Source organism: Dicentrarchus labrax, unplaced genomic scaffold (assembly GCF_905237075.1).
Source record: "Dicentrarchus labrax unplaced genomic scaffold, dlabrax2021, whole genome shotgun sequence".
Lineage (NCBI taxonomy): Eukaryota > Metazoa > Chordata > Actinopteri > Moronidae > Dicentrarchus > Dicentrarchus labrax.
The window spans coordinates 5,663,784-5,680,057 of record NW_026136713.1 but is presented as its reverse complement, the minus strand read 5'-3'; the positions used below and the strand labels follow the sequence as shown (position 1 = coordinate 5,680,057).

The 16,274-nt window shown below is 39.9% G+C and overlaps 1 protein-coding gene across 4 annotated transcripts in view; it reads left to right on the top strand.

The window, feature by feature from the left end:
* Positions 1-16,274, top strand: part of elf1 (E74-like ETS transcription factor 1) — a 39,273-nt gene that overhangs the window by 5,307 nt on the left and 17,692 nt on the right. For 2 of the 4 annotated variants that reach the window (XM_051421306.1, XM_051421304.1), the window contains exon 1: positions 5,937-6,250. The exons of 1 other annotated variant lie outside the window; for it this stretch is intronic. The gene's annotated coding sequence lies outside the window, so the exon portion shown is untranslated. Of the gene's footprint in view, positions 1-5,936; positions 6,251-16,274 lie in introns of those variants that run through there. One more of the 4 variants, XM_051421307.1, reaches the window with a different exon arrangement.

Below are 16,274 nucleotides of genomic sequence, written 5' to 3'. Positions count from 1 at the left end.
AACAGTTCGGTGGTAAGTGACGTGATGTAGCAATGAACGCTTCGTGCTTGCAGGTAGCAGGTACAGCCCGTAGAGGTGTGATGTGGATGATCTGGACTGTCGGACTGCTCTCTGTAGTTGATAATTAATGATCTGCAGTTTGTATGTGTGCATGTGGATTCGGCAGCAGTAGTTCTAATGCTACTAAAACAGCTAGCGCCCCCTTTATCTGTTCAACAGCTACTCTATGCGTTATAAACCAGAATATTTGTGCCACCTGTTTGGTTTATTGGCCAACCCACACAGAAGATAAGTTGAATACTATGGGAACTTCCACTGGCCTCGAGACCAGGTTTAGTGCCGTGAGCTATTTAAAAAGGCCCCAATATGTTTCGATTTTATTGTTAAAGCTGCTATAATCAATGTTTTTATACTAACAATGGATCAAATGACCATGTGTTTGTGAAATGAATAGCGCATAGTGACAAACCACTCTCATCTTTCAGCTCATAGATAGATTTACTGTTTTGGTCCAGATTCAGTGCTCTCATCAGTGCCATTTCCAAACAAAACAGGTAGCTGTATTAAGCAAGAAGCTCTAAAAACCCATTACATATTTCCTGGCCAGCACCAAACCACAGACAGACGCAGTTAGCAAGTAGCTGGTAAAGATAGTGGAGCATTTAGCAGCTTAAGAGCCAGATATTTCCCTCAGGAGGTGGTGAAGAGCAAAACAAAGCTAAAATGAAAGTGAATGTCGACTTAAATTCATCAAACGGCCACAAAACACAACTCCTAATGAATGAAAATGTTGCCTCAAATCTTTTGTATTTCTTCCCAGTTAGATTTTTCCATCTTTAATTTTTGAGTAATCATGTAATAATTTGGCAAGAGCTGCAAAATCAGGCCATAAAAATTAGCAAATTGTCAACATAAACTCATTAGCTACAATCACCAACACTCAAACAGCACTGATTTTACAAGAGCGCTGGACATTATTACTGAGGAGTTTTGCAGCCAAGGAGTCTTATCTGTAGGGAGGAAGTTCCCATTTTCAAGGAATACAATCTGAAGCTGCATTATTGTGGTAAACATGCAGAGCAGTATGCTAGATATGAGGGAGAGGAGAGGTGAGAATGGGTCGCTCAGCTTCAGTATTATTATATATACTATATATAGTCAATTCTTCCATTGAGTGCTCAATCAGTACTCCAAGGAGACCAGGTCTGGGACCCCTAGTCAATAGTATCTCTCCAAGAAGCCTTTTGGAAGTGTGCACACGGTTCATGTTACATATTAGTCTGAGTACAGTCGGGTAAACTGAATACCACATTGAACATCATCTGCTAAAGGCTTGTGGTCTGTGCATCAGACTCTTCTCAGAGGTGTTAATGAATCACTCACATACATTTGTTCACGCTCTTGCACACTGAATGCGTTGTCCTTATAGCTGTACACCTACACAGCTCTTTGTTAGGTCTGTATGTCTATGGTAATACTCAGTCAGCAGCACGGTGAATCATCTTCCCGGCCCAGCTCAGGACGGTCGCTGTCCGAGAATCAGAAGGTTTTGGTAGCTCTATGAGCTGTCAGCTTATTGAACAAACTAGATTGTTGCAACAACAGAGTCTGACCTCCACCAGCTGGTACGCTTTTACACCAAAATAATAAACAATATTTACATCACCTTGGTCGCCTTCAGTCTGTCACTACAATCCAGACCTGATATATGTTTTTTGGGGTGTTCTCTCCTACAATAATTATTTGTCCATCTCAGTGGAGTTAATTATAATGCCTTGCTCTACACTTGTTTACCTCATTCTGAGTCTCTTGTGTGGTGCCCTTGTGTCCTGTTAGCTGGCCTTTGACAGCCTCAGCTGAAAGCTTCCCTGTTCTGTATTAAAGCAGCCATGAGATGACCTCCAGAGCTACACAAATAATTCTGTGTGTCCTCCAAAAGCTCCCATATCTCATCCTGTCAAGGATTGTTTCAAAATGTTTGTTAGGCTTTATGAGTCAACAGTCCCACGGCGTAACTGTTTACTGAGCGATCAGAATTTTCAAGAGTGCAAGTTTGTCTGGTACAAATTTGTTGGGCATGCTTAGATAATGTGTGTCATATAAATAAAGTTCAAGTGGGAGCGATATATGCACTAGTCTTATTTGAGGGCTCCATTTACTGAACTTTGACCCAAAGAATAAGCATTCAGGCTTAGATAACATTTATTGTCATACAGATGTAATAACCTGAATGACTAACTGAAAGTTTCTTGTGTATGGATTATTATGACAGCATTATATTATGACAGACATTTGGACAAACAAGCAAGAAGATTAACATCATGCAATTAGTCATCTAATGTCTCTCTCTTTTGGTTGAAAGGGAATTCACTGACAGGCCTTAACCGCACCAGCTTCTTGGTGCAAAGAATTGCTGAGCTCTGGCCTTTAATGGGGACTTACCACAGATACTGGGGGCTGTGTCTGTTGTGGTCGGCCTCTGTTATTCAGAACTAGCACAAAAGAGTAACCAGTGACCCCTTTCCATTCTTATGCCGCAAAGGAAAGGTGTGCCTTTTCAGTTAGTCTACAAGGTCATGTGACTCCGCACTGATCACACATCAAGGCATACTTTTAATACAACACCATTATAGGACTAAAGCAATAACACAGTGCTCGGTGTGAGACAGGCTTTTTGTGTTTTCACACTGTGGGCTCATTTTAATTGTATCCCAGTGACATGTCATGAAGCACCAGCAATTTAAACATCTTCACTTTTATTGCTTTTCCCAAGAGCGTGGATGTGATTTGTTGTGCAAATCTAGGCGAGTTTGCGTTCAGTATTACAGAAGATAATGGGGTGGGATTGTAAATTCTCAGGAGAGAATAATTGCAAACAGGTTTTTTTTTTGTAAAATACACAATAACACATTATTCACATGCCACTCATGAAGCTTTACAGTTTAGCCTGGATTTGAGGCCATGAATGTGCCTCTCCAAACACTTTAAATCAGAGACTAAAGAGTGTGTCTGGTGTAACATTTTATGATGCTTTGCTACGATTTTTTCATTCTAAAATGTTTTTGCCCAAACCTTAACTCAAATATGTAAGATATGTCTTATACGACATCTATTACATGTCTGTTCATCCTCTCTTGCCTTACCTGAGGTTTATTTGTGTTTCCTTACCTGACTCAAGAGTCTGCAGAATGAGAGTGTCTGTTGTACAAATTGTAAAGTCATTTGAAGCAAATCTGTGAAAAATGTTGACTTATATGAATAAAACTGACTTTTTGTTCTCTTGCCAACATGCGTTTGATGTGCTTCAGACCGTAAACAATTACAAACATTTTGCAATCAACTTTTCTCACAATTAATTAATCTGACGTTTTCAAATTAGACTTTAGTTTATGAAGTGTCAGAAATAATGACAAATGATCATGACAAGTTTGTAAAGCTTGAACTATAAGCTGAAAAAACTAATCTAAACATAATTTGTTTAGCAAATTATTGGTAAATTACTAAAACTACTAGCCAGATATCAATACTATAATCGATTGATTTTCTGTTTCTGTAGATTCTGGCTATTTCACTGAATATCATGGTGTTTTTTTGTTTTCCATGACATGACTTTATAGGTTTATAGTAGCTTTTTATTCTGTCAGGAGTACGTAGAATGTACAAATATTTTAATGTCATCATGTATGTACTAAAGGCTTTGATTACTACTGAAGTATTTTGCTATAGTATATTAAAATCTGAATGTAGTAAAAAAAATAACTTGAAAATAAAAGATACGTCAACAACTTATAAAACACTCAAAGTATTTAAATATTCAAAGATACATTTCTAAAAATATTCTATGGCAGGTAAAAAACAAATTAGTTACAGCAGTTGTTTCAGCTATACACTGGTATGGCAATTTATAGAAAAAATTATATAAAACTGGTATACTGCCCAGCATTAAATGTTGAAATCATTTAAATATTATAATTATTTTGAGAAAACTTAGGGGTATTTTTGATTCACTGTCACAATGTTGACTTGGATACGTTTTACATTTATGATGCTTGACATTCAGCTGACACTCTAGGGTGCAAATTAGGGTAAATTACAGTTTATGTGCACCTTCTCTGGACATTTAGTCCATTCAAGTCCCTTTAACCAAAAACTAAAAGGACAATTCTACATCTGGCTCAGAAAGAACTGGCACATAGAGGAATAAATGAAGTGTTTTTGATTCCAGCCATGCACTCTCAAAAGTTTGTTTGCTCCTTTCTGTTAGGAAATAGCTTTTTGCAACTTATTCAGTGCAGTTTCATTGCGATTTTAGGATAAACTAAAGACCAAGTAAAAGAAGTACCCTGTTGACAGTGGCAACGCACAAATTACAACTGATTGATTACATCCCTAATATCGACAGTAATGTGCTAAATGTATGCAGCTGTCCTTCAGGCCTCAGATACTGTGTGGTGTTTGTACAGAGATTCAAATGATCTGCAGGGCTTACATGAGGGGAGGAACATAGGAATTACATTTGCTTATACACATTCATGTGTGTGTTTGTTTACATAGTTGTCCTGGATTTTAGCAGCGCTGCAGTGCTTTAGCCTTAAGAGTTTATAACACAAGAAGCGAATAGATTCCAAGGCTCGGGGGGTTGTGGACAGTATTTCCAGAGGGGTTGATAAATGCAACTTATTTGGTGCCACTTTCCCTCACAGCGAGGCTATCAATTTGATCTGAAGCAAACAGCTGATTTCTAGTCTGAGCTGAACTGTACTGAACGGAGGCCAGGAAGAATTAATGTGATGATGAGAGCACTCTGGATGGAGACTGAGAGGGTCATTTGGGGGTCCGTGACAAACAGACTCGGCTGCAGTTGCAATTGAGTTTAATGGGTTCATTTTTAAAATATCAATGACCAAGTCCTGTGTTAGTTTATGCTTATGTTTTTCCCAACCGACACTCCCAGTTTAAGCCTGGTTTCTATTTAAATATTTGACTTTTGCTTTTGTTATATATATATACTACTATGGGGCTTTTCAGAGGAAAACATAGATAATTGTACACAGACAAGAGTGTGAAGACACAGAGTGCTCAACTCTTACCACAGACCACCGCTTCCTGTTAGCTTGAGTGTCATTTCTGATAAAGATTCTTATCAAGTCTTTGCTATATGTGCGCACACTGAACTTAACAAGATATGCGTCACTAAAAATGACCTGTGTCGCCTGCTGCAGCTGCTATGTGACAATATAACACCTTAAATGTAGAGTTTGAGACTCGAATACCTAGCTGCTTGAGTTAAACTGATCGTGAAGATGATTCACACCAGTAGCTTTCCTGTGATCATGATCACTGAATCTTCAAGAGGATGAGGAGGCTGAGGAGGGGGAAGCAAGAGAGGAGTTTTGGGCCTCTGTGGTGAAGAACTTGCTCATACCTAAACACAATCGACTTTACGGTTTCATTTCTTTGTACCTCACACTGGTAGAAATTGTTTTATGGGGCTTTCTTCTGCAGGGAGAACAACTCCCCCACAAGTCAACAGCTTAACTGGCTCACTGACACAGCTAATAGACTCACAATTCATTGTAAATGTTTTAATGGGACACAGAGATGTGAACTTTACTTCTGAGCTTCCATACAGATTTTAATCACCACACTGGCCCATATTGTGTGGTCAAAGTCTAAAGTAAGTGCATACCTGTCCAACTGTTTACCTACACCTCCAGCACTCCTTCGCCTCTGCAGGAGAAACCTGTCTGTCGTCTTTCTGTTTGAGGTGTGGCCCTCTGGTTGGACTTCTCTGCTCTCCCCTCCCCCGCTGCAGCCCCGTCCAATCCCTGCCATGCGAAGAACTCACCTGAAAGGATTTGCATTTAGGGCCGATACTCGCCGTTGATTGGCCAGGTGAAAGCACTCTGCCTCAGGGCTCCCCTACCAATGGCGACAGTGCTGCGTGACTCATAGGGAGAGGACAAGTTGCTCCACTACACTTCTCCTTTTTCTGCTTCAAACAGCAGCCATTGCATTGTCTTTTTTTCTCTCCGCCTCTCCAGTTTTTTTTGTCGCTGTGAGAAAGAGGTGTGCGGCTGGCCAGTGGTCCACACCTTCAGACAGCTTTGTCCCCCTCTGAGTGCACCTTGGATTATTCCCCGTTTCCACTTTTGTTGTCTATTTTTCTCTTGATTTTCATTGGTTACCGAGATCGACACTTGTTCGGTTGCTATTATGGAGCTTGTCACCCGAATCCTGTGTCTTTGAGGTTAGTGATGAATAGTTCTCCTCCTTTTCACACTTTTCCTATTTTGATGGTTCTTGTCAGTAGAAACAAATGGCTTAAAATGGGTTTAAATTAATTTAACCGTATTGTGTATGTTTGTGAGTTGGGTTTCTGAGCGGACAGGCAGCTGGGTAGTTAGGTCGCCATAATGTGCACCTTCAACTTCATTGCAGCGTTCTCGTCGACCCGCTTGACATGTTAAGGTTTTCTTGAGGGAGCTTTAACAAGTCACGCAAGTTCAGTTGATATTCATCAGGTATCCTGTTGTTTTCACCATCTAACATGTCAAATTTCATTCAGGGAAACAGCAAAACCATATTCACGGTACAATGACTATGGGAGTTTTACATGTTAAGCTTTTATGTTAGATTGCACTTATCAAACCGTTTCCCTCAGACTCGGTTGATACCTTCTATGGCTTGACAACGCGTGAGATCAAGCAACGGGTTTGAGTTTTAGTGTATTTCATTTTTAGAACTAATATGAATGATGTTTTGCTGATATGTTTGATCTTTTATGAATTGTTGCCTTATATGGTGTGCTGGAGCAAGGGCGGGAACAGTGTTTTGCAAGCCCGTGGACCAAGCCTACATGTATTTTTCATGGTGTAGTAATCAGTAATTACACATGGTGTTGATTTTGATCCATGATTGCTTCAAATTTAATTTCAGTTGTTATTTGAAATGTTAAAAGTAGACACACACACACACACAAAAAAAAACCACTGACTGTGGTTTTGCTGTTGTTGCTCCCCACAGTCTTGTGCATGGAGTCAGTCATGCAGGGCTTCATGCATCAAAATATCCAGTTCATCAGCACAGAATGTGGCTCATCTTCTACTGTAGAGGCCTAGAAGGTCTCCATTTCAATTCAATGGGAAGTTTGAACCCACAGTTTTTGCTTCCTCTTTTATGACCATATTAGTTGACCTTCCCTAAAGTGTTTTTTCCACCAGCCAGTTAAATTATTCTGCTTAATGTTCTTGAGAATCTGTTTCTAAAAGTTGCTCAGTGCAGCAGAGATAAAAGCACACTTCCTGTTTTACCAGAAATCTACTCTGCACTTTGTGTACCACACAAGAAATCGTGCACATGCTATATCACTGAATAAACACAGGTGCAGCTCAGAGCAGCATCCAGATTTCGCCTTTACTTGAAACTGTCTTCAAAATGCTGTTGCAGTACACTGCACAGAGCACTGTAGTTCTGTCAAGAAAAGCCCTGAACTTGTGCAGACTTAACATTTTCATCCAATTTTGGTCAGAGTTTTTATGTAGTTATATGCAAAATACCTAAGCTTGTGATTGTTTCATCGGTTTGGCATTCAGAATTGATTTTGTTGATGTAATGTCTGACGTAACATGCAGTTGGGGCCAAAGACAGGCAGCTGAGAGCAGATCACTGCAGAGATACCAAATAAACATCTCAAGAGGCTCAGCTATTATTAGCTTTCGATCAATTGGCCTTGCGCAGAAGAGCAAAAGTTTCTATATTTGAATTTAACCCTGGCTGTAACATCATCACATGACCCAGCGAGTGAATAGCTCTGTTGTGTTGAGCAGGCACGAGTTTGCATTTGAACTTTTTCATCATAGTCTGTGCCCACCCTGATTTGGATTGTAAATGAGGCCCTCGTGGCCCAGAGGATGAACTCATGCTGTAGGTGCTGTTTGCTGACGTGTTGTTTGTCTCATTCAGAGGGCATATAGAGGAAGATAAAGAAAGGGAGGGGGGCTGGACAGTAGTGTCAGGTTGGCTCTTCTTTCAATGCAAAAGTCAACAAGTCTTAGCCTGTAATTAGATCATCAGACTTGGGCAAGGTGACGGAGGAGTTGCGAGAGAAGAGCATGACGAGAAGAGTAGTACGAGGTGGGGTGGAGTTTATTTCTATAATCCCAGCAAGCCGAGATATGTAAAAATTAAGTATTTGTTCAGTTTCATGTTACAGGTACATGCTTCAAATAGAATAAACACACACGCCAACTTTGTATGGTGAGGTACAAACTATTTTTATATCTCCTTGAAGAGAATTAACACAGTTTCATGTGACCTGGTAACAACTGTTCTTTATCACAAACAAGATCAAAAGTACATCTTAGATAGAACTTTTAAATTTAAATGTTTTAGGTTATCACATTGGCTAAGACAAGAATAATTTCTTTCTCTCTGAGGAGATTTATGATAGTTTGCTTTCTGTCAGGTCACTTCTGCCACTACTGATTAACTGTCACATTTATGGAGAGAGATGTGGGAAGCCAGTGGACTCATAGTGAAACAACATGTCTTGTTCACGCCACAGTCATTATCTTTTAATAAACCTGGATGGAAATTGTTAATATGAAAAATAACTCCTGTCTGGTTATGATTGTTTTCTTCACTGTTTCATATTGCTCAATGATGGATTTGCATCATGTTTCCATGTCAGTTTCTCCATTTCTTCTTTGCCATTCTAATTTCCATAGCACTCTCTTGTTTCATGGAAGCTTAAAAGTTGAAGAAGTAGGCTTGTGACGGGAAGTTTGAGCTCCTGTGACCGGCTGGGAAAAACTGGGTGGGGAAAGTTAATGTTTAACACTCTCCTCTGCCCTAACGGCTACTGTCAAGGTGCCTCTGAGCAAGGCACATACTGTATCTCCAGACATGCGCTCAGCATATCCAAGCCACTTGTGTATGTATGTTAGACCCTCCCTTGATGAAAAGTTAAATCTATTGAGCAACTGTCTCCCCATGTTGCAACTGTCTCATACTCGGAGCATGCTGGGACTGGCAGCCCGTTGTTCTGAAGTACATGTCGAACCAGAGCTCATCTGAACACGGAGCCCAAGGTCTTTCTCTGTCCAGACAGATTTAATTTGAGCCCTGAAAAATGTATCTTGATTTGTATCAGAGAAGCAGTGCTGATGCTGTTTTTCTTCTTGTGTCTTTTCTCTTCAGTCTTATTTCCAGAGAACTGGAAAGGAAGTGATGTAATGCTGGACTTTTTCAGATAATAAACAAAACATTCAAAGGTTGTCTTAGGTCTTTAAGAGTTTTTTATTTATTTATTTTTGCTGTAGTTTATCATGTACAGGTGACGAGACATGAAAATGCACTCTATGCCACGTAACTACAAAGTTTCACACATCACATCTTTTATCTCATTTGCAAGTTGTCACATTAACGCCGTCTTTAATCCACCAGAAAGACCTGAGCTCTCACCCACCCTCTACTTGTTACCCACTTTGGGGCCACAGAACTCATATCACCAACCTGGAATGAATGGCTGAAAGACAAGAGGGTCATGTTCTCATATACAGAGAGAAAGAAAGAGAGTGTGTGTGTGTGTGTGTGTGTGTGTGTGTGTGTGTGTGAGAGAGAGAGAGAGAGAGAGAGAGAGAGAGAGAGAGAGAGAGAGAGAGAGAGAGAGAGAGAGAGAAATGATAGGTGGAATATCAGGTCACACCTTTTGATAACACTGCTAGTTATGCAACGTACCATGCCGGTCAGGGCACAGATTCTGTGCTAGTAAAAGCAAGAGTCTCCTCACAACAGGACTGCAAGTAAGTCCACTTACTGCAGAGTCAAACCACAGCACAGTGTATCATACTCAGTGGGGGAAAGTAACTTACTTCTCTTATACAGTTTATGCAACTTTATGCTTCTAGTTCACTACATTTTAGAGGGAAAGTTTTTACTCCACTTTATACGTATTTTTTTTTTACTATTTTCTTTGTTTACATATAAAACCAATAATGGTGTTCTTAAACATGTTGTGGTATGTTATAGAATGAGCTATCAAAATCAACTCCATGTTGACCATCTGCAACATTAAAATGCTGCTTACACTAAGCCAATAATGTAATTCAACACTAAAAAGGAATAATTAGTACTTTAGCTAACCTACTGAATGCAGGATTTTCACTTGAGTATTTTTACATTGTGGTTATTATAGTTCTACTTAATCAATCTGAGTACTCCTTCCTTCCACCATTGATCATGCCAGATATCAAAATTAAAAGTGGATGCAAAGTGCTTACCATACATTTCTATATAAAATACTTTGCTTGTTAGTGGATATCGTAAAGCTCCAATCAGGCCAACAGACTGAAAAATGAATATAATAATCTTGAATTATGAACTAATAGACAGATACATACATTAATAGCATGTAGTTCATGTAATCAATATATTCTCTCTAGTGAAATACTTTACTGTGGAAATTGTGTTAATGCTTGTATCTTGATAAAAGTTTATCTGTTGTTGAGCTTGTGTGGGTGGAGGCAGGTTTTAGGTGTGAAGTTTATTTTGTGGTAGATAAAAGGAGTCTTCAGAAACTCATAAAAATTTCCATTACAGCTTTCTGTTGGCTTTGTCTTTGTTTGAATCATGGTCATCGGTAACTCTATGGTATGGGAATTATATGATATAGCAAGCTGGCAGCTATAAAGTGATATACTATAGTATATAGTAATACAGTGGCCTGAAACACATTCACATTGCAATGTTTTTATTTCCAAATGTATGGGTTCCACCCTGCATGAGGTAACATGGCTCAGAAAATAGGCTCCCAACTGTGAGATGCATGTGCGCATAAAACCAACATCTTCAGTGAAAAAGGTTTAAGCTGGTGTCTGTTGCAACCTCGCTCACACTCCCTCATGCTTATTTAAACATCATGTTGGCTTTAATGCAGTATCACTTGGTACAAAGAGGCATTCTGACCCAGGCACAGAGGGAAATTGATTTCCCACATGGTTTTCAGAGGTTTTGGTCCCAGACACCCAGCTGCAGTGGTGTCTACGTCTGGAAGCCTCTGCAGCAGGCTGTCATATGGAAAACTGGCCATGCCCATAATGACTCGAGCACTCAAATGATCTGCTGAACTCCTGTCTGAGTGGAAAAGCCTTGGAGCCCACAGTTGAAGTTTATTTATTTCTTCTTTTTATTTTTGTATTGGGACCTTGCCTCCTTTTCCTTGATGCATTGCTTTCATACTAAGTAAATTTTACTTTTTTTCCTCTCATCACCTCCTCCTTTGCGTTTATGAAATGCTCAATGACCAGAAATGAAAGCACTGTGGCAGAGGCTCAGGCATTAAATCTAACTTAAATTGTGGCTCTTTGAGGCAATTTAATGCAATACAAGCACGATAGTGCCATTTTTTAAAAGTTTGTCATGACATGCGGATGGTGTGGTGGATACGATGTGTGAAAAACAAGGGGCTGAACCACAGGTTTGACAGATGAACGCCTCAAAACACGAAATCGAACCCAAACTAATTTTAACATTAACTCACATTTCTAGTTTTACCCTTAAATTCCAGCTTCCGTTCATGTCAGACAATTACATCTGCATGCAGAAATTATAGTTTTGGGGATAGTTACTGTCGAGTGACATTTTCATTTCTTTTTTCCCATCAAGCAAATCTCACTTGAAACCTAAACTACATTGCAGATCCTTCTTACATTTGAGCTTAATTGCCAAGATTCAGCTCATCAGTGCTGCCTCATTCACATCAAAACAGCACTGCACTCTCGCTTAATGCACTTGTTTGACATTTTGTGAAATGTGCTTACCCACTTTCTTGCCGGAGGTTGGATGAGAAGATTGATATCACTCTCATATCTGTTTGTTAAATCTAAAGCTATAACCAGCAACCCGTTAGCTTAGCTTAGCATAAAGACTGGAAACAGAGGGAGAGGTGTACCTCTCCACAGAGCCAGGCTAGCTGTTTCCCCCTGTTTCCAGTCTTTATGCTAAGCTATGCGGACAGACACTATTCCTTAATGGCTGTCAAGAGTGCATCTCATCAGTGCCATTTACATCACGCCACTATAATTATTAAAAGTGTCTGACCTCATGTTTCTGGGATGCAACCTTATAACTATATCTGTATCTTTGCCACAGATCTAGTGGTGGTAAAAGAACATCATCCTCCAGTTTCTCAGTGAGTCACAGTGTCCTTGCTTGTACCAAAATGCTTAACCAGTTTTACAATTCATCTCCTTGATTCATCTCGCAAGAGCAGTTTATTACACAGGCAGAAGCAGTTTGAAAATCCATTCAGCCATCTGTTTATGCTCGTCCTACCTGGTCGTCAACACGTGTCCTTGATGACACTCTGGGCCTTTGCTGAGCTGAATGAGGCCCACCTTCCCTCTCTTTTCTTGTATCACCGAGCCTCCTTTACAAGCCCTCTCCCTCTACCTGTTCCTAAGCAACAGCCACTCCTTGTTTACCTTTGCGTTTTTTGCATTGTGATCTCGTCAGAACAACATAACCCCAGACCCTCAGGAGACTGATTGTCAGGCCTCTTTATTCAAAGTAGCATTGAAGCAACCATGTACATAAGACTACCATTAATGCTTGTATCACCCTGAAAATAATAGAGATATAATAGATTAAACTCGTATACTTATCTAATTCTACTTCCCACATATAATTATCACAGAGCCTTAATATAGTTAAACAACAGCACCATGCAAATATATTGTTACATAACCAGATTAAGCACGGCTGTCTCTTTAGCCAGGTTGTTTATTGTCCTCATCTCCTACACCCATGCTGCACCTTCCTTGTCGCCTGACTATCATAAACGGTGTATTTCATAAAGACTTCTCAAATATTGACTGTGCTGGGCAAACCGTTGTTCTGCTTCCTGCATACACTCAAACACATCTCCAAACAGGCAAAATGAACCTTCGATTGATGTTTGCAGCAGATAAATGCAAAATGAAAATTACTTAAAACTTTTACATTATTAGCGTAGAAGAGTACAGTTCAGACAGAAACGTATCATGGTGACGAGATCAAGTGACTGAGCTGCAAAAGTGATGCTGTAATACCTAAAGCATGCAATCCAAACATTCGTCATGACTCCATGAGTTGTAGTTTAGGCGTGTTAGTTCATTCACATGGTTTAACAGTATCTCTCCCTATGCAGCTGACATCGTGAACTGCAATGACTTAGCACTTCTGTCCTGACATCCAGGAATGGGGAACACGTTTACTGGCTTCAAGATTAGATAGAAAAATTGGCCAGTGATACCTAATTCCTTACTGACCCAGTATCCAATTGTGTGAAATCAGATAAGCTCTCTTAAAGGTGGCTAAGCTGTCTCAGTGTGAGTGGTCCTATCTGTGGGGCTTTACGGGGGGGGGATCAGATGAGAAGAGCTGATTTAGTCGTTATTAGGTGTTAAACCGAAGCTTGATCTGCAGGAGTCTTCGGCAAATAAGCATGTCTCATAGTGCTTTAACATACATACATAATAGATCTAAATATACTGTTAGTGTGGCATGTAGTGTGAGCCGGGGGTTAACTGTGTGCTGGTAGATTTTGTTACATTTATACAGAACCAGGCTAGTTGTTGACCCATGTTTCCAGTCTTTATGCTAAGCCCTGCTAACCAGCTGCTGGCTCTAACTACATATTTACTCTACAGATGTAAAAGGATTATAGATTTGGGCAAAAAGTGCAATCTCCCAAATGTATGTCAAGAGAAGAATGAGATTATTTAATCTCTGTTCGATATTATATTCGCTCTCTAGGTGTGTTGTCTGTTGCATACTGCTGCATGCTTTACTATGGGTGGACACATCAGCCTGCCTGTGTCCAGACCTGTTTGGTATGCAGCCTCCTCTGCAACAGCCGGGTCCCCTGTTCCCACCCTTGACTCAGACTTGAAGCCCTGAGATTTCAGGGCTCCATCTGAACATGTATCTAGTAGTTTCACTGCAAGGCTAGTGTGGAAAGTATCTTGGCAAAGTTCGTACCGTATATGTGCTCCAAATGGAATTTCTCCCTTTGAGTAAATTAGCTGTTGTGGGAAGTTACATAATCTTATGGCTGCTATCAGCAGTAAAATTGGCGCGACGGTTTACAGTTTCAGAAAGCATTAGGAATGTCATCCTTCACCTTGTTTTTATTTAAACTTTGTTTTGCGAGTGCGTTGCTGGTATTTTTCTAGGTATGATATCCTCTCTTGATTCTGCAAGTACCTGTGCTGTGACATGTTAGTATTGGTATGAATGTAAACACATCAGAAATGGGCGTGTGAATAATTTCAGAAGCGGGTACAGTATGCCACACTGTAGCGCTGTTTGTAGAAACAATTCGGGATTTCAATTCAGCTTTGGTTATTATGTTTTAGTCGATTTTATATAAAATTGTGTTATTTTGTTTTGTACGGAGAGGTACAAGCACAAGCCTCCTGTACATGTTTAATGCCTGTTAGAGGCTTGCATACTGTATAAAAATGAGATCATTTAGCTTTTACAGTCTAGTCATGCATCAAATTGCTCCTACACAGCAGCCAAAACAACAGAGAGTCAGCAGAGTCAGGATGAAGCATCTCAAATATGTCTACAAGAAAGGAATCAGCAGGGCAGTGCGAGGCAACTGACACACACGCACAGACTTGCAAGTTTTTTATCCTTGCCTTTTGTGTTTTTTTACTAGGAATCATTGGGATTTTGAAATTGAAGAAATAACGTGATTGAGCGGAGACACAAGAGAGGGAGCAGTACTAGCTTGTAGCAGTTTTTCTTTCCCCTTCATTGGAAGCTATATAATTTAGTAAGAGAGTTAAGTTGACATCGTCATGGTGGTCCTGGTGGTATGGAAAGTGAAGCATTTCAAACTGGCGTCTTCCAGACATCATGTGTCCTGCAACTCTTGGTGCTTATAACAAGAACACCTGAACAGTGTCAAGATTTGGTTGCTGCTTGAGCACATGTTGTTTGCTAAGAAGTGTCCATTCAAAAGCAGGTTTTAATATGACATAATACACAAATTAGATCTGTAAGAAACAATGGATAGTTAACATTTGAAGTACAGTTCTCCACATGTTTTAGAGTACTAATACTGATACAAACTGGCATTTGCAGATCTGGTTTTGGGATTTTTAGACTTTTCACCAGTTAAAATGATTATATCAGCTGGAAAATTGTGTTTTCTTGAGTGGTAATTATGAACAGACGGCACTTTCCCCCGAACCACTGATACACCTCACTAGGCCAGTCTTACTGACAGTGTCCAGAGGCTTTAATCAAATCTTACAGCCTTGTGGACATTACAGCAGCACACAGCACATCAAACTGTGGTGTTTGAGGGTGCAGATGTCTTTTCTAAAACTTTGCTGCAATTTCCTGTCCTGTTTTCACAACTTCAATGGTTCTTCCTATCTGTGACATGTGGCCAGTTGCCACATAATAGAAATAGGCTGCAGGGGGTAGTTCTGTTGAGTTAGAACGTGTTTTTAAGTGGCAAAACCTAGTTTTGGTTTCATCTTATAATACAACTGTAATGTAAATCTGAGGATTTACATTAAAAAGATGTAAATTCATGACACTTGTGCATTTCTTAATGATTTATTGTGATTTGGATTTGTATATGGCTACATTTCCAGAGTTATCATTTGTTCACATTACCCACGAGCAGAAGTTAATATAGTAGATGGCACTTATTTTCAGTGGCTCATAAAAAGTTTGCGGGGTCCTCTAGTTGCACACACTGCACATTTGTGTTCTGATGTATTTATCTTGTGTTCTGACCTATAAGTGAAAACTGTGTGACAGGAACCATGTAGTTTGTTCTGAGAATTTCTGAAAAACCGACTCATGGGGCCAAGTAAGGGATGTGTGACTGTGTGACTGTGTGTGTGTGTGTGTGTGTGTGTGTGTGTGTGAGAGAGAGTGTGTGTGAGTGTATGGAGAGATTGAGGGTTAGTAATTCTGTCTGTGTTTGCACGCATTTTGTCAGCATTGTGGGGAAGAGATGTCTGCAAATGGCAGGTGTGGCTTTGAGAGCCCTATTGTGATCCTTTAATTCACCATCACTGAGTGTAGCAGGCTTAAAATGTCAGAAGGTGAGACAATATCTGATGGGGTCTCATTTGCAGATCATGTTTTAGAAATACATTCTCAGCCTGCTATTGTAATATGCTGTAATTGTAAATTGTAATTGTAATTGTGCAAAATCTTTTCTCTGCGCTTAAAACACTGGAAATTTTGACTCATGCGTTCAG